We start from the raw sequence: 20,152 nt of genomic DNA, 5'->3' as shown, positions 1-20,152 counted from the left end.
ACAATGCGAGTTGTAGTGCTGAAACAATCATCTATAAACGGGGTCATGCAACACTGTGATCAAGGAGAGAGAGTTGTGTGACATGGGATACTCTTCCAGGGATGTGTGCTCACGCAGGGGGCCGGGGCCGCGGCAAACGGCAGCATCCCACCCAGCACAAACAGTAATTTCAACATTTCCGCCTGGCACTATTTTTTGATGATTAATTGAACAAATTTTACTGTTACCAAAATATGAGTGAATAATTGGCACAGAAGTTGGCTCCAGATTAGGAAAAAGATGGCACCAATTGCCATCTAAGCATACTTCATTTTGCACAACTTTCAAAAGGGTAGGGGTAGGGGTATACGGTATACCCCTACCCTTTATACTCCTACACCTTAGACCCCTCCCCTAGGACGTGGATCATACTATCGCACCAATCCGTCCCGGCACTCATATATTCTTGAGCACATCCCTGCTCTTCTTCAAACTGTTTCTTATTCCATAATACTTGATTCTGTAGATATGTAATTCTGCTAATGACTGGATAGAGACAGAGCTCTTGCTGAATTCAGTCAATATATCGTAAATACTTTGGAAAATGAGTACAAAATTAGGTTAAAAAATGATGACAAAAATGGTTCTATAAATCTATAAATCACATTGCTTAGGGTTTTTTTTTCTTTTCTTTTACTATGGAACTGACATTAATGAATGCAAAATATTAACAACTCTGTTCTGATTGATCAAATTTATTGCTTTGGTCAAGTTTGTTATTTATCATATCCAAAGACTAGCATAAATAATTATCTATACAGTAATGCAAGATTTCCTTCATTTATTTATGGGAGGAGGTACCCTGTTTTTTTTCCGGGGGGGGGGGGGGGAGAGATGGGCAGGGAGTCATACTTGTTTCATTCTGTGAAACAAAAACTAACTCAGAGGAGGGACTACTCAAGTGCCTAAATATTAAAACACATAAAATATGTACTAAGAAAAATACAACAATTATATTCACTGCCGTGAATAATTCAAGGAAATTAATTTTTTCTAGGTTGTAGAAGGTTTCAATTTAGATAACAGGCCCAGCAGGACGGTGGAAATACAGCTTCATGGAAAGTGCCTCCTTATAATAAGAGGCTTTGAATAACACATTGAGACCAGTGAAATTCCTAGGCCGGCAGATTTATGTCCAGTCAAAATGACTGACTTTGAGGTTAGGATAGGCTGGGAAACTAAATCATGTAACAAATAGTCCGATGAACCAAATATTTCATGTGTCATTTGGTAGTTTGGGAGGTTCATACTTCTTAGGGTGTAATGTGTAATGTATTATCATGATTCAAGAAATTTGAGCCTTACTTACTGTAGTGTCTTGCATGATAATCTGTAGGCTGTATTAAACATGGTGTAACCATACTGTATTGATCATGTGTACAAAGATATTTTGGCACTATTGCCTGATAAATCAGCAGTTATTTTTATAACGTTTAAGCGACCACAAATGTGGGAGGAACCCTGCAAGGGCATAATTGGATTACAACTTACACATCGGGTGGCTTCCAATTCAACATTTAAACTCAAATTTGGAATCTTTGTTTCAATTTAGAAAGTCATTTCAGGTGGGAAAACCATAGATTGCTCTTGGATGAAAAACCCACCTTACTATGACCCGGTTGGGAATCTAACCCGGAACCTCCTGATTATTAAGCCTCATTGCTTCAAATGCCACCGTCTTTATCCACTCGGACTGGTATATAAGATAAGAATGTTTGTAATGTTCATATCTAGAATGAGACTGTAATTTGATGTTACCATATCACCATGTTTAAAGTTTTGTTGTGATGTTTATTCCCAATGCTTGATCATTTGTTGTGTTCATTAAGAGGGACTGTTAACATGGTCTCATGTTTATGTGACGATGTAGAGGTATTTTGATTCCGTAACAACAATGCTTAATAAGTCTGTCCCACTCATACAGGGAAACTATAACATGGTCTCACCTTATGTGACCATGTTCAGGTATTCATAACGATTATGCTTAGTAAGTTTGTCCTACTCATAAGTGAGACTGTACAGTAACATCATCTCACCTTATTTGACCACGAGTACAGGTACAATGACAATGTTTACTAAGTTTGTCCCACTCATATAGTGGTCTCACTGTATGTTACCGTATGTTTAAAGTATTTGGCTCTTAGATGAAAATTCCTTTTTTGTCTGCAATATTCACAGAATGAAACTCTGATATGACCTTACCATATCTTCCCCCCCCCCCTTTTTCTTTTTTTTTTGGCTCTTCTATGAAAATTGTTCACAGTTTGCCAAGTTTATACAATAAACAGTGCAGTAGACTGTATCGTCTTGCTCAAAGCAGCATTTTTTTTGCATTTGGCGCCAAAGTACAATTATTTTACCACCCATACAGTGTTTAAACAAAAACAACAAGACGGCTATCGATCAAAGACACACAAACTACTCCAAGATGTTCTTATCCAAATGATAATCTATTAGAGCGATATCACAGTGTTCTTATCTTATTTTTAATATATTTTTAATTATTTCAAAACTTCAATCACCGAGAAATATCAGCAAATTAGCCTGTTGGGGTTCATAGACTAAAGACTCTACTAAACATGCGCTGTACATGGTTCAGTAATTTGGTTCTTAATGACAGCCATTTAGCTGTACGATGCAATTACAAACAGTTAACCAGAATCGAACAATAACAAACTTCTGGTATTCCATTTTAATTTTAATTTTAGTCAGTTTGGGTACAAAACAGTAGTGTATAGAGACAGACAGGTTAACATAACAATTTGTGAATGGAAACTGTTAAAATGTGAAGCACTTAAACTCATTCTGTTGGCTTATCTATAGTAATAGACTTCAGGTTTATCTGATCCTTCTTCTTTCTTCTGGGTATCTAAACTTAGATACACTTCCTCAAGGCAGCAAAGCAAAGAGAGCAACGACAACAACAAAAGATAAAAACAAACTACAGTAAAAAATATCACTGTAATAACTCAAAGAGACAAGCTGATGTTGTTTTGTTGTTTTACACATTATTAACTGTGAGAACAACAATCAAATAAAATCAATACCTTGCTATTTTCTGAACTGAACTGTCGATTTCAATCAATATCAGACCACTTGCACTTTCTCACCAAATGTTTACCAACATCTAGAGATCTGACACACAAAGCATCAATTTGACATCAAATGAGACCACTCATGCAATTTATCTGCCATTGACAGTGATAATTTATACAGCTCTCTGGAAATAGATTTCTACAGTAGATCATTTCAAAGGCCTGATTTATTTGGGTATCTCATTTTGCAAGTGACAGGTTGTACAGTAATTATTCATGAAGATGGGGCTGTCTTTAATTAATGACTGCCACAAACTACTGGTGTCGCTTTAATAAAGAGCAGAAATATATGTATGTGTTTGTTAACAGCTATAGGGTATCATAGCTTGAGTTGGACTTCAAACATTTGAAAATTTGGTGAAATTATTCCGCAATGATCCAACGGACATTATATTATTGTAAATGTTTGTCACATATTGAGAAACAATTACAATAATATCACTTAATTTGACAAATACAATGGTTGGTCAGGAATATTGTTGATGCTTCTTGTTTTTTGGTTTAAGAAGGACACAAACCAAGAAGATTATAATAAAGTTGGGACTTCCTTTCCCCCCCCCCCCCCCCTTTGACAAATTAAGCATAATCTTTTCTTGGAAGCACGATACTACAATTTGATTCACCTCTTTTATTGCCATTTTTCATTTCATAATTTTGCAGTAACGCATAACAACAACAAAATATATTGAACAAAGATGAATTATATCCCAGATTTGGTGCTATACATCAATCTTTCTAATACCTATGGCAGTATTTCAATTTTTCAATAATGTGTATATATGCAAATAATGCTGCCAGAGAGTTACCTTGGGGTGGGATTTTTGAATTTTGAGGATCTATCATTGTTTTGGTGCTTAAAGGGTGATAAGACTCGCGCAAAAAGAAACGTCTAATGCTGGAAATCTGACCTCGTTTCGAATAAGGTGTAACAGAAGTGTTAGACACCACCATCGATACCAGAAAATACACACACAGCTTGCTACCGTCGGTAATTAGACACTAGTGTACAGTCAGTACATACAGCTGCGATCAATACCTAGATTTTTCCACTTATCATTATATGCAATAAAGGCATTGCCTTTGCAACAACCATAACACAACAATGACAAAACCAAATCTCTTATTCAGCCAAACATATATCATTCAATATTCATCTTTAATTAATTCCTCCATTAAAATTTTCAGTCACGTTTTTGCACTTTATATCTGCACGATGAAAAGGAGGTTGGGGTCAGCCATACTTGACTATGCAGGACATACTGTACTTGACTATTAAAGACACAGGATTACAGTATATTAAATTATTAACGTCGATGTTGACAACAAGTCCGAGTCTAGCATTATGCCAGAAGTCAGATCTCCCACAGTATAGTTCTCAATGGCTGTGTAGTTTTCCACCACTTGTTACATATAGACATATTGTTGATAAATTTCATAAGGAAAGAGAAAGTGGTAGACAGATGAAGATGAAGATGAGAGAAGGAATGGAGGATAAACTTGCCAGGTAAAAAGTATTATGGGTGATGAACATTCTTCCTCAAACTAGTGAGCATATCATCCGCAGGTTGGACTTTGCGTTGAGTGTTAACAATCTTTTACTAGGTACTGTATATATATTCAACCACTAAAAGAAAAGATATCAGAAACCTAGAAAGTGGAAAAATATACTTGTTACTGTACATTGTAGTCCACTAAAACCGGAAAATATTAAACTTATGAAGACCGTGGACTACAACTTTGTCTGTTTTGAATCCAATAACTTGCTAAATGTACGAGCATCCAAAGGGCCATTAAGAAAATTTATACAGTAAGTCTCTTAGTGACATTGAGGTTTATCCATTTGTGTGTACTGTAACTAATACACATGCAGCTAACAAGTGACAAGTGTGCTGTAATAACTGCGAGGCTTCAGTCGACAACAGAAATATACCGTATTTTAAAACCGATCGTACGTTATCTATGAAAGTAAAGATAAGCACACCGACATTTCTTATCCACCTTCCGATTTATGAAGGGACACAATACCGTCTTATGATGTTCACGTTTCAGTGAGATGATGATCTAAGCATTTACTGGTTTGGGTATCAATTAGGGGATAAATACGAGGGGAACCCGTCTTAAATTTGATTTGAGACCGATGATGACGTCATCGAGGAGGCTGAGCGGACCGAGGCGATAGCGTCATCAGAGGTCTCAAATCAAATTGAAGACCGGGTACCCTCGTTTTTATCCCCATTCATAAATGACCCTCACAAATGTTAGAAAACGGCATTTTTTCGATAATTTTTGCTGATCTGTATTTAATTCTCCTTATGCCTCCCTTGATCTTTTTCCTGAATGACGTAATAGTCACCTCATGTAAAACAGCATTTTCTTCCGACAAACATTAAGAGTGAAAAAAATACGAATGAAACAGTATCGTTTGGTCTTAAATTTTGGTACTTTAATCAATGCAAACACTAAAAAATGGAGGGAAATGTCAATTAAATAAGAACAAATGAACAAATTTCTAAAGATAACATTTTAAAACTTATTTTTGACCTACCAGGCCAAATTGCGCAATAAACAGATGCTGAGTTGTGTGTGTTCTGGAAAGTCCGTAAACGCTACAACAGTTAGGCTAGCAACGTTGCCTGTTGCTAACATTCTTTTGAGAAGAACTCGTCTATCCCTGGTCGGTAGATGAACCGTTCAAATAAACGTTTACTGGGCCTGAGAATGAGCAGTTTTTTAAGAGGTTCCGAGCCCCATTGCATGATTGTTCGACAGGTTTGGACTTGTAGTAACCGCAGTTTTATTGCGAGTATGAAAGATCGCTAGGCCTAGTCCCTGGTCAGTCATGTCGTTACTGCTATAAGTAGTAGTAGGCCTAGTGCTTACGTTATTGCTAGGCTTAGCGACAAGGTTTTCTCTGTTATAGTGTCAACATTGGACGCTTTACGCTTCGGTTCTTCGTTGAAGCACCTCGATAAGGTTGCTGACATTGACTCTAGCTCAAAATGAAGCTCAAAATTAATCCCTAAGTCTTTCATGTTACTCTAAGTATTTAGCTGGATGATTTAAGAAGTACGTACCGTGTGTATTGAGACTCGGTGTGTGTGAAAACATATACAGTACTACTGCTGTAATTAATTGCAAGTAGGCTATATATACTGTACAGTATTCTTTTGCAATTTGAAAATTTCTTTGCCCATAAACATATCTGCATATACTCATGGCAATGTACACCATGTCTTCATTTCTTTTAATTATGACTTCATGATTGCCACGGCAACAAACCAGTGTTTGTCTAACATTTCGATCCTGAAGCAATTCTCCTCTCTATACACTCGACCAGTCTCAAATCGCATTCGAGACTGGTCCAGTATACAGAAAGTTGGATTAGGCATTTATGAATTGGCGATACTTACCCCTAACGAGTAATATTAGAGAAAAGGCACGTGGTAACTGATTGAAATAAATACATGTGAATGATGGAAACTTTCAAGGATGTATAAATGTATCGATGCAGTGCTCGTAGTAGGTGAGAAAGGTGTAAGAGTATGAATGATTCCGATTTCAAAGACTCTTACGTAGGAATCTGTAGAATGTTGTATCAAATGGTTTGAAATCCTGCTCGAAAAACGCCGTCTAATAAGCGTATGGAATGGCAGATTTGGAAGAAGAGGGCTGTGACCCCGAAAGGGTCATTGGGAGTACGGTGCAATAATATTACCCCAATTGTGATTGGCTTGGAAGATCAGAGTGTATACAAGTATAGGAGACAGGTAGAGAGGAATGAAGTTAACTGTGTGTTTTCCTTCCTTTTCATAAAAGTAACACCGCTATATATGTATCAAAGATAGCTCTAATGAGTAATGACAAACACAGACATTCAGGATGTCACATATCGCAACCTGGATATGAAGATATATAGTTAAAGCTAACTGATCATGCAACCCCCCCCCCTCCCCACCCCCACCCAAGTCACAAAAACAGCCAATTACAACAACAACAACTTATGACTGCATAGCTTAGCACAATCTTTGACAAGTGGTACAGTAGGTGATGGTACTGAACACTAACTATACTGACTACATACTGTATGTTCACCATACATTGTACATGTAGGAATGTTTAATTTACACACAATATACTCCTATCTTCTGTGAGTCTGTGTTAAGTACCTTATAAATGCTCCTTTGATGCTGGTAGCTTTACACAGGGAACCTGATTTATATTGGTGGGGGTGTCAACACAGGGTCAATTCCCAGTCGACCTTCAACTCCAAATCTTTCCTTTGAGCTAAATGCCTTTTGGATAGAATGCCAAATGATTACAATATATGGCTTTATACTCACTGTTGATCTTACTAAATGAAATAAGTTGTCTTCCACTGGTGCAGAAGCACAGGTGAGGTGAGGTGGATTTAATACTGCATATATATATATATATATAAAAGATCAACCTTAATTTGGAAAGAGACAGGTTTCTGGTCGAAAACTGGGATGATGAGTCTTATGTACTGGTGTCAATGGGGAAGCCACTTATTATTTAATTAACAATCATAGACCTGTGTGAAGCAGCTTCATTCCTGAAACTTTTATCTGAATAATTCTTAATCCGACTAAAACCAGATTGAAAAAAAGACAATATTCACTAAGCTGTTCTTTCTAAATATGCTCTCCCCCAATGTCATATTTTAATCCACTACATCACACTAAGTTTACTGAAATTATATAAACTTGAATGGTTTAAAACTTGTGTAATCAAGGGAGATCTGTATTGTTAAATGAACTACATTTATTGAATATCCTAATCTCCACAAAAAGGCCATATTTTCCATTCTATAACATGGTAAACTGTTGCAAAAAATACAAACAAACAAACAAGAAAAAAGCTCAACATTCAATATTTGTCGACCAAGGATTGATCAAAACACACTACACTTCGCTTCAAAGTCAAATCTCAACTCCAAAACTATGCATCTATTCGACGTCATTTCAAAAAATTTCACTCTCCTCAAATTTATATCATATCTGGTTTTATCCATCAAATATATACCAAACTCGTCAAAATGTAATCAGTTACGTTGTGACGGACCAGAATTCTGTCATGATGTTTTATTACATTCATTTATATCAAATTCATACTGGCCATACTATCATTACTCCTTTTGATACAGTTTTCAAATTGCAATATCTAAGTACATCCATCATCACTGTCACTTTCCACCCACATAATCCCATGTATTTTCTACAGCGTAACTGTACATTTTTCTATTTTTTTCAATGTTCATGTTTGGTACACATCTGAAATACCCAGACTGATGTATTACCTAGGCCAATCTTCTTCTTCGCAAGAAGATGTTGTTAAGGAGGGCTAGCATATATATGACAAACTCACTGCTGATTGATAATGATTGCAACTTCCTGGCGATTGTTCGTAGCGGAAAGTCACAATTATGGAGCAGAGAAATATCGGCACAGATCTCCCCTCCTACGTAAAATTAAACGGTGTTGAATGAAGACACAATCATATTACAATTGAAGGAGAGTGTCCGGTGACATACCAGCTCTGCAAAGACTTACAAAGAAACACGTCAGAATGGTCATAAAAAGCAAAAATATACGGTATAGATAGAGTCAGAGCTCTAGAAGATATATTATACTGATTCTAGACATTTTACAATAATATTGGACATCAAGGTGATTGACTAGATGGTACATGCTTTTTTGAGGCATTTGTGAGTTTAGTTGCTGGTTTACTATATTTTTGTCCATGAACTTAGGATTGTTCAAACAAGATTTTATTCATGACTAAAACACTTTTCACTCACAGACTTTTAGGGAATAATTAATGACTACATGTAGATCTGACAAACTGTTCACCCAGATAATACAGATGTAAATTAATATTATATGATTTATAGTTCTTGATAAAGCACACTGCTGAGTGGAAATGTCACACGAACCCATTTTCGAATGTGTTTTGCAGAGTGCTGTCAAGAAAGTAATAAAAATACAAATCTTATATGAATTTGACAGATTATAACTGTGACTAAGACACCTGATTTAACAAACTTTGAGGCTATACCTACAGAGTACACAAAACAATTGATCATACCTACAGTATATATATAAGCCTACAGGTTAACCATGGATGTCAATAACATCTTGAAAATTTGATTTCTTCAGCACACCTTGGCCCTTCCAAATAATTAAAAAGTACTGTGCTTTGGTAGCAATTATAAATTATGCAAGCCTGTTTCATTTGTTGCCTCCCAATCCTTCCTCTACAATACCCATCCCCTACCCATACCCATCCCCTACCATACCCTACCCATCCCCATCCTTTACCCCTCCGCATCCCTCCCTATCCCCACCCCCTACCCATCCCTATCCTCTACCCATCCCCTACCCATCCCCATCCCCATCTCATCCCCATCCCCTACCTATCCCCATCACCTACCCATCCCCATTCCTATCCATTTCCACCCCTCCCAATCAAACAGAGTATAGCTACACTGTACAGATAATACATCATAATAAAGTGGATATGTATAGAGCTAAATCAGAAACAAGAAGTAGAGCTCTGCACAAGACGCTAAACAAAACAAACTTAGTCCATCACAATCAAATGAACAAATAAAGAAAATGTTAAATGAGACCACAATGAAGTAACACACGTACTCAACTGTATGGTAAACCTTTGTTCTATCTAAAGAAGTGTTTGTGTAATACATGATTCCTACTTGATCAGATGCAATTACTGTCAGTTGCGGTCAATAACCTACATTTCTGGCAAGTTTTGAGTCAATTCTTTACTTCTTTGGTCCAAATGAAATGAAAACAACAAGTGACAAAGACAACTCCAGTTCCTTCAAACATCTTAAAGTGGATGGCTTATAATCTACGCAACTTCAGAACAGTAAAGGAATACAGGAATATTACTGTCTTACTCTACGTCTACAGTAAAGTGCCATTACTTTATAATAAAGTTTTATAGTGATTTTACTTTTTTGGCAGTTCAACCATCAACAATGTCCAATATTTTCATTAATAGATTTTTCTTAACTCTCTAAATCCCTTTGCTTCTTTAAAGAGATTTAATTAATACTGCAGACAAGGTCACAAGAAGTGTTTCCCAGATGAACATCTCCTTCAACAGAGATTGCAGAGAAATGGAAAAGTGAATAAATATCCTCTCAAACAGCCCCCAGAAATGAAATGAATTTGGAGCTCTTATATAAGCTCCTCTGGGAATGTGGATAAAAGCATGAGGAAAAAACTTTTGTCATATTCCTCATACTCACTGGCATAGAATCCAAAATTTACTTTACTATTTATTTTTTTTCACCTTGGAAATCAATCAGATCAATATCTGCTAATGCAATTTAATGCCAACCATTGATGGCTCAGATTATTGACTCGCTCTGGATACCATATACGCTAATAATATATATATAGCTGGTTTCCCTGTTGTAGAAGTTTTAATTTGACTGCTGTTACAATGAAAGGGATGTCTCTGTAGTAAAAAAAAAGAAATTGATCAACATACTGTGTAAACGGCGATTATTATAGACAAAGGTAAACACGTGAAAAGTGACTTGAACTTTCACGATGCAATATATATCCCATCATGCAATCTAACTGCACTGTCACCTCAGTACTAGCAGCATTCGTTTGAGGTGTGCATTTTCGCAACGCTACAGTACTTGTACAGTACGGCTTTGACAGTTATAATATGAGTGGAAGAAAACTCTATATATGATAATTTAAATATAAAATAATATTTTATGCATGGACACTAACGTGTCTGTGAGAGGAATGTAAGCACAACTTGAAAGGGATTATGTTCTAAAAATGGGGCATGAGAGTTTATAACTTAGGCAATATCATCTTCAGCTAAATCATGTACAGATTACCAAATTATTTGTTAATAGCAGTATGGTGACTTTCTCTACAAATGGCGTCCAAATTATGCATACAAAGCTGCTACTGGGCGGTCAGATGTGTTTTAAGTACAACTTCTCTCTTGGTACTTTCAGTACATAGCACATGCACCAACTATTAACAAGTCAACATAATACTCATTAGCTCTTAAAGGTTCTAATATTAATGAGCTAGTCGCATCACTTTGACTGAAAAGATTACCTTCATAGAGTTTAATGGAGTATCGAACAAGATAATCTGGAGGTTGAACATTATGATTAAACAATTTTCAAAAACTGTTTCTCATATATACTGTACCAGTGTATAACCTTCTGTGACCACAAATATGCACATATATCGTTAAATAAGAAAACCAGCAACAAACATAAGATGCCTGTGTTTTGTCACTAAACCTACCTTCCAATGGCAACAATATCAAACATGTAAAATTTTGAGTCACAAGTAACCCAATCCACAAGGAGTTCTCTTCACAATTTATTAAAGGATTTTGGTTATGGAGATACAGTATTTGTGCATGTAGTTTTTCCATATATGCAGGCCTATCAGTTTTCTTCTACACTACTATACAGGTATATACTGTATATAGTTTTGGGTGGAGTCAAATCTCGGTTAGTTACAGTTGTTGACAACAAAGATATGTTTGCTCAAATGACCTCCTACCAGGAAGAACAGCGTTTAGAACGCAGGATGTTATTATAAATGAGACAAATTAAAGAAGCAAACAAGAGTCTACAAGACTAGTTTGAAAGACACTTCATTCAGATTCTGTAACACACAGTAACAGACAAAGCATGATCCAATATCCTTATACAAACCCAAGGATGAAAACGGGCCAGTCAATCCAGTGGCTAAATGAACTGCATAACCTGCCCAACAGCTTCCTCTCTTCCTGTGGCGTTGCCAAGGGGTGGCCTGGGGGAGCACGGGCCCTCCCACAAACATTGTGCCCCCCCGATGCGATTTGAAGTGTTACAAAAATACTCAAACAAAATATTCTTTACAAGGACGAAACCTTTAATGTTCATCAGTAAAACTTCTTTCCACCCACTATCACAATAACCAGTTGTTTTCTCACTAACAAGGTCACAGAGGCCCCCGCGTGAACCGCTAGTGTTTAAACTTCACTACCCAACATGAATTTCAATTCAATTTTCAACTCTCTTCTTCACGTTGTAAACTTTCTCAAAACCCGAGGGAGCTCAAGTATGCTCCCCCCCCTCAACTTTTCAAGCGGAAAACATCTGTTTGTTCTCTCATAATCACCAGATAGCACCAAATTGCATGTCATGACCCTTAATTATTTAAAAACATTATAAAAGCAAAAGGGTTAATTTCCATTTTTTATAACTTTTTTGTCTGCCTCAATTAAAAACAAAAATATCGGACAAACTAAGCCCGAAAATTCTTGAAAATAAAGTTACGTCAAGTTGCAAAATATTGTACGATATTGCATCTAAGGACCCTAAATTAATCATACAGTTCTCACACCTCCTCCCCTTAGACCCCTACCCCAGGATGGCATTCACAAATAAACATTGTGCCCCCCATACAGTATTAAGTGCTGTGCCCCCTCCCCCCTGTGGCCCGCAAGATTGAAATGTCTGGCGATGCCACTGCTCTCTTCAAAGCAAAACTAAAGTTAAAAGGTCATCACTGCTGGCCCCTGATTTTAGCATGCAAAAAATTACTAGTTAGTTTTCAAAAGGGATTGCCTAGAGGCTCTGATCCTCCAAAATAGTCCTACAATAGCCATTTGAGGATTATTAAAATAGATAATTAAATATCTCAGTGTGGAAAACTACTTTGAGAATGGCAATAAAATCCTTGTTGAACTTTGAGCTATAGGTGACCCTAATCTAACTTTCAATCTCAATAGCATTAATGTGCTGATCAAAGGTGATCTATTCTACTGTCATGTGTATCAAGTCTAACTGAGTGGTACAGTAATTTCTGGGTTTCTTGTGTTGACAAACTTTCAGACTTTGATCCCTGTTGACTTGAACAAATCTTGTTGCAAAGAATTCAGTCAAGGAATGTGTGATAAGTGGTCATAGTTCAATGTCCTTTATTCAATCTTTTACAGAACAGTGTGCATATATTTTCAACTTTCTGGGGTAACTGCATTTTTATGATGACCTACCATTGTACAGTTTTTCTTTAATTCTCAATATATAATTTTTAATATTATAATACATAATTTCTGGGTTGCTGAACTTTTATGTTGACCTACTGTACCATATGTACACCTTTAGCACAGTCTAAATGTCTTAGTTTCTTCACCTGTTGTTTTCCTCTTTTTTGAAAGTTTTTCACTTTTGTTAATTTACATTTATTGATAAAAGGGAATTTCTTCCTTATGGCATACTTAGTTCAACTTGAAGTACTGTCAAACACCGTGGCAATGGAAGTAGTTTGCTCTACATTGACAATTTCATCAAACCGTTCAAGTATTTTTCAAGTTTTCAGAATTAAATGGCAATTGATCAAACTAAGAAAGAGAAAAAAAGTCAAAGCCTTAGCTCGACACACATACTCAGTTATTTACAAAGAATACAAGACTTTTGCACCAGTTCATAACAAGTAGAACATTTTAATTTTTGTGCCCTTCATTCTCTTTACGCACTCTATCACAAACACACACAAACCAAAACCTGTCATCGCTCTTTCAGTTGTGACCTTATAATCAGCATCCCCCCAATTATATACATGATGGTTGAATGGCATGCAACCTGGGTGTTATGCTGTTCATATCAAACAGTTTACAAAATGAACATATTGTAGAAGTAAAAAAAAAAAGAAGAAAAAAAGTATAAATGTTGTTGACATATAAAATTTGAATTTTTATTTGGATGAGTACATTGCACAATAATTTGAGATGTAATTTATGCACAACACATCAAACTGTCTTTGTCTTTCGTTGTTTTTTCATATGACCCATCCACAAAATTTGAAATCGCAAAAACACATGTATATCAGATACAACTCTGATGGAATGCAATACTCATGATATTGCATCTTTTATATCATGCAATTCGCTCAAATTTTTCGTGCTGGACTTATGCAAATTTGAGAGATTCTTGCCTTTCCTTTATACATGTATTGTGTGGCATATGTTGGGAGCGCCTGTGCTTTTAAAAGCCACCCTTGTACACCAACATGCATCAATCATAATGCTAATACAGTATGTTGCACAGAATGCCTTATAATGTCTTATAACTTAATGGGTTGCATAGCTTATAATTGACAGATGCTAAATGAAAATGCAATGGAGTAAATTTGACTAAAGAGCCATCACTTGATATAAACTAGTGATATTATTAACATTATTGTACAGTATTACTATTAGAAACACTTTAGTCAAGTTAAGCTTTAGTTTATTAAATCTGCATGATGGTGTACAGTACCAAAAATTTGTGATAGTAAGGGTATTAATGCTCTTTTAAGGGATAGTTCTGATGATGATCTCTCTGATCTTCTTAGTGGTTTAGTTCCACCGATTTGATTCCATCGATGGGTTAACCAGATTCCACCAGAAATAGAAAGAATTATACTTGTAAATGCAGGTAGTCAAACTGTTTGAAGCAAGGAAAGGTTTTCTAGCTTTGAGCATGCATTTAGTTCATAGTATGATAGGAAAAATCCACAAAAATGCCTCAAAATGCAAAAATGATATTGCCTTGTTTCAATGCACAGCAATTTTGGCTGTTTTAAGGTTTTGTGGATTAAAATTGTGATTGAAGAGTGGTTACACTGTGTGTATCAGTGCAGATACATATGTGTAACACAAGTAAGCAAAGTTACAGTAGGAAACACAAGTTCTATACACCACCATAGCACCTGAATTGCACTATCAATTTTTGGAAACTCTGTGCTGGCTTTGTGCATAACTTTAACATTGACAAGAATAATGTTACGCTACATAAAAAGATTTAAATCCAAACTTGGGCCGAATCTTAACCATAGACTAAGTTACTTACCTATTGAATATTATAACAATAACGTGACAGATAGGAATTACTTATGGTAAGACGTCACCAACTGAAAATTTATGATACTGTATGTAGGCCCTAGGCCTACTTGTTTCGTAGCATGTAATGACAGTTTAAAGCTAGCTACAGTAGCTGCTATGAAAACTACCTCCTAGTATGTAATGTAATTATATACCTAATGTTAATCTTGTACTGAGATTCTTTAACTTTAAGTAGTATAGGCCTAAACAATGCAGTGTGGTTATAAGGTACAGGCCAAATGTTATTGTGTCGGGCCTATGCATATGCTATGGTTGAGAGAGAGGCTCTCCTAACATTAACACAGTAACAGTATTATCAAGCCCGAAGTAAAATAGCGAATGAAAGAATTGAGCGTTGTGAATTATAGGCCTATGGTCTTTCACAACCTTCCAACAAAATCCGGTCTACTTACCGCTTCCTTTGCAGAACTGTTTAACTTGAATGGGGCTTCTGTGACGTGTGTAATATCCTGATGTATATCAAACTGAAAGACAGGGAGTTTCAAAACCTTAGACCATTACGAAATACTGTAACTATTGGAAATAACATTAGGCCTAGGTTTGGCCCGCAGTACCCGTACTCAATACAGTATACTTTGAAATCGTGTATGATAAACAACGACTCATCGTAGTCGGCAATTCCACGAAGTACATTCACCTTGTAAATATAACGGTAGCCTTTAGGTGGCGGTATATACATTCATTGCCTAAACGCATTTATGACTTCATTTAAAAATTTAGTTAACGGATCAGTTCAATGTCCTAACTATTGTATATGATACAGGGTAACCAGGGCAACGAAACACAGAACTTAGCTATTTTGTAAAAATATATTCTATATTCAATAATTTCATGTTGAATGGGATACAAAAGCAGGGAACGACTGGTAGCGACGCTCGGTAATTTTCCTAGTCAAACGACCAGCTGGCAGGTCCAGACGAATGCATGATATAATGACAATGGAAAACGAAATATGAAAGGCTTTACACAGTTAAAGCATTATATGTTGATAACAAATCTGAATAATTAATTCGGAGTTGAAGGTTCATAAGTTTCAATGGTGATCGATGGTGAACTTTAACTGCATTATACCTTAAAATGTATATTACATTTAAAATGATCGATGCATCTTATCTCAAGAATTAATGAGTGCCATTAATTCTGAATAATTTCATTTTTATTCCTTGTTTCTTATTTATGTTACGAAATGTCATCACTGCAATGATAGTATTGTATGATAACATATGTTGGCTTCCCAATCCGACTATAAAGTGTTACAACCGGACTGAGGACCCCGTTCGCTTGTATAACCAGTGGCGATAAAACACGCACAGTGGCGTACGTGCCTAAAGATTCCAGTATTTGGACAAGGTTTCTATTTTTACAAATTCATTTTATCTACATTGATTTGATATATTGTAGACCGTTAGCAAACACCACGCACACAATCCATCTATGTATATAGAATAGGCTAGTATTTGTTAACCACTTTTTGTGAAACGAGCCATTAAACATTATAGTGGTTCATCATTCATCACATGGCTGGCCTATACTTATACAAAGTGCCACACAGATCGTTACGTCAAGTCCTCCATCAAAAAGGTTGCAGTTTTACTTAGTAGCAGACTAGCAGGCTTTATCATATATAGCCTTTATTAAAGAGCTTTCAATGGGTTTAGCATCTTCTAATGGTGGATATCTTGTAAATAGGAATAAGGAAATATTTAAGTTGCACTGAAAATTTACAGCTTTGCTTGACTAAATATATGAGATACCAACACTAAATTTCTGGTCATGCAAAGACACCATTTAAAGGGTGGTCGGCATTGTCCAAAATATGCGATTTACAGAAGATGTGTTAACTCCTAACTTAAGTTACGACGCTTAAAGGCATTGAAGACTCGCCACAAACCGGGTGCCGCCATCTGAAAAGGTTAACTTTCCGTTTCTTGCAAGTTTTATCGTGTGGCTACAAAATGCACACAGTAATGAAACGTGATACCTTGTTATCTTTTATCTAGACCTAAGATGTCCATCGCTGTTATGTTCACTGTGTTATGGGTATTGACGGTAGCTGCATGTATTGACTGTGCACTAGTGTCTAATTACCGACGGTAGCAAGCTGTGTGTGTATTTTCTGGGATCGATGGTGGTGTCTAACACTTCTGTTACACCTTATTTAAAATTAGGTCAGATTAACCGGCATGAGACGTTTCTTTGTGCGCGAGTCTTCAATGCCTTTAAGCGACCACAAATGTGGGAGAAACCCGCAAGGGCCCATGTATTACAACTTACACGACGGGTGGCTTCCAATTCAACATTTTAACTCAAATGTGGAATCTTTTCAACTTAGAAAGTCATTTTAGATGGGAAAACCGTAGACTGATCTTGGATGAAAACCCACCTTACTATACAGCTATATGATCCGGACGGAAATCGAACCCGTTCCTCCCGATTGCTATAGGCTTCATTGCTTCATGCCACGTGGCATGAAGCAATGAAGCCCCGTCTTTATCCACTCGGCCACAGCACCGGTATAATCCAAATATTGACATGATATAAAACTTACTGTTAACCTATTGTTATAAAACAAGTGAAGCAGAAATACTGCAGTAATTCGCTGCAAAAGGACCAATTTTCTGTGTGTCTAATTGGGAGAGAGGAGGGAAGACTTTTCCTTTTTTATGATATAATATATACAAACATTGAATTCATCTTATTACTTATAACAGCATCTAATAAAAGAAACAGCGGGCAATCACAAGGCGGAAGTTGAGAGCTGAGGACCCCCCTTCTCCCCTCCTCCCTTCCCCTCAGATGGACCAAAACTTAGTAGTTTTCTCAAATCAGTTGGATTCGACTTAATTTATGTCAGAACGGAATCGACTGATATGGCAATAACAACAACAAGAAAGAGCTAAAGAATAGTTTCAACATTCAGTCGATAGCTAATAAATTATTCATGCGTCTTTTATAACAACTTAATATAACAAGTTACACTGCAGCCTTATATACCGTTAATGTGTTAATTATGTGAATACGTATATACCACTATGGAGTGGGGCTCATTATTAGTCGAATAAGCAGCGATAATTTTTTGTCCCCCCCCCCACCCCCGGGGGAAATCAAAAGTCGGTCCCAAATTGGTACCCGCAAGTCGCCTAAATATCGGAGCCAAATTCATTGATGTACACCATGGAGGTAAAACAGACCTCCAAGTGTACACGTACCCGGGCGTAATTAACAGTGATATGAACAATCACATGCAGCGGATCAAAGTCACAGCTGATTGCCTTTGCTGTTGTTTGGGCAGCAATCCCGCTATTCGATACTTATCGGCTTACCGCATATTTAAATACTGCATAGATTACGGCATGGAATTCAAAAGTAAAGATTGGCAGAAAGAAGAGGAGGAAAAACAATAAAACTACTATTTTTTATATTGATTGAGACTATGAGACGCCATGTGTGACAAAATTATATGCCAAATATATTGATTATAACTCCTCATATATATTAGTTATGCCGCAATATATATAACTTACTCGTGCACCTCATATATATAGGTTATGCATAACCTATTTTCATTATGCATAACATATATATCACAGTAAGTCATATATTTTGCTATTATAATCGATATATATATAATATAGGTCCGTACGGCTTTCCGTATAATTTTGTCACACTCGTATAATTTTGTCACACTCGGCGAGCTCATATTATATATAGGTTATAGACAAGCGAGCAGCACGCGAATGGGCGGTGCCATGTTAGACACTTGTGATACGTGGGCGGGGCGTATGCAAATACCAGCGCTGTATAGCATGAACAACAACAGTGTGCAAGTATTACAATTAGGCAACGTTGGTGCGTGCAGACGTGCTATACCTATACTATACTACTAGGTGCGTGCATATATGTGCATGCCTGCACTTTCAAAGAAATGGATGTACCTGGTTTTGTCACCGCGTTTTCATCTATTTCTAACATATTTAGCGAAGCAATTTCGTTACATCATACTTCAGACGACCACAGAGCCTTTATCCTTCAAGGGCGGGTTGACGCTGCCATCAATTTTGTTCAGGTTTCGCTTGATGTACTTTCCCGGCCCCAAGGACTTCGCTCAGGCACATAGGCGTATGGGACCATTTCACTTTGGGGGGGGGGGGGGAGGAGAAACTTTTGTGCCTGAAAGTTCCCGTGACACTATCTAAGCGGAGCGCCACTATCGGTTGGCGCGTAGCGTACAAGAAATTTTTTGGCCAAAAATGCCTCTCAGATTGCAGGAAATGGCCCTTCTGAGGCCTTGCAAGTTGCATCTAAACATTCTTTATTTTATAATCTCACGTTTAAGAAATTTACACTTCCCCAAATATTTGGTAAATTAGAAGAAGAAAAAATGGTGTCATCACTTTGACGGACAGTATATTTTTTTAGCTCCTATTTAGTTACCGTATTTATTATTTTAACACAGTACTCAGCTACCTCCAGAAAAACATACATTGTTCAACGAAACGTAGGCGGGATAATGTCGCTGTGTCGGGCGAGACTGCAATTTGTCTCACAAAAAGAAGTATAAAAAATAACAAAGAATACGATAAACCTGTACTTCTAGGCTTTCAGGCACTCCTCCCCCCCCCCCCCCCACCATTCATGAACAAGAATACGTTTCTTATATACACTCATGTCGGGGATGTCCAGGTATACAGTTGACTATAGTTAGATAAATTTTTGATAGTGCAAAAAGCGTGGTAGCCCAGATGAGCTGCGCTTACGGTGGTGTTACACGGAAATATTCGGGCAACATGATGCTAAATAAAGAAAATCATTAGGCCTATATTCATATTAATGTCACAAAACAAATAACATAAAACGCTCTCCACAGAATTGTCGGGCAAAAATTTGAAAAAGATTCGGGCAAGCTACTGCATATTTATATATACATATATATTTATTTTTCTCCTCTTAGGCTGCCCGAATTTTTCAGGACTTTTGCCCGAATTTCTTGTCCTCTGGAAATTGGGGGGGGGGGGCAGTCTGCCCCCCCCCCCGCCTCGTACCCCTATGCTCAG

General features: G+C 36.9%; 1 protein-coding gene across 1 annotated transcript in view; it reads right to left on the bottom strand.

Moving 5' to 3' along the window:
* Nucleotides 1-15,684, bottom strand: part of LOC139971505 (EH domain-binding protein 1-like) — a 74,921-nt gene extending 59,237 nt beyond the window's left edge. The window contains exon 1 of the mRNA XM_071978049.1: nt 15,491-15,684. The gene's annotated coding sequence lies outside the window, so the exon portion shown is untranslated. The remainder of the gene's footprint in view (nt 1-15,490) is intronic.
* Nucleotides 15,685-20,152: the final 4,468 nt, after the last annotated feature.

This window comes from Apostichopus japonicus, chromosome 8, assembly GCF_037975245.1.
Source record: "Apostichopus japonicus isolate 1M-3 chromosome 8, ASM3797524v1, whole genome shotgun sequence".
NCBI lineage: Eukaryota > Metazoa > Echinodermata > Holothuroidea > Aspidochirotida > Stichopodidae > Apostichopus > Apostichopus japonicus.
This window is presented reverse-complemented; position numbering and strand designations above follow the sequence as displayed.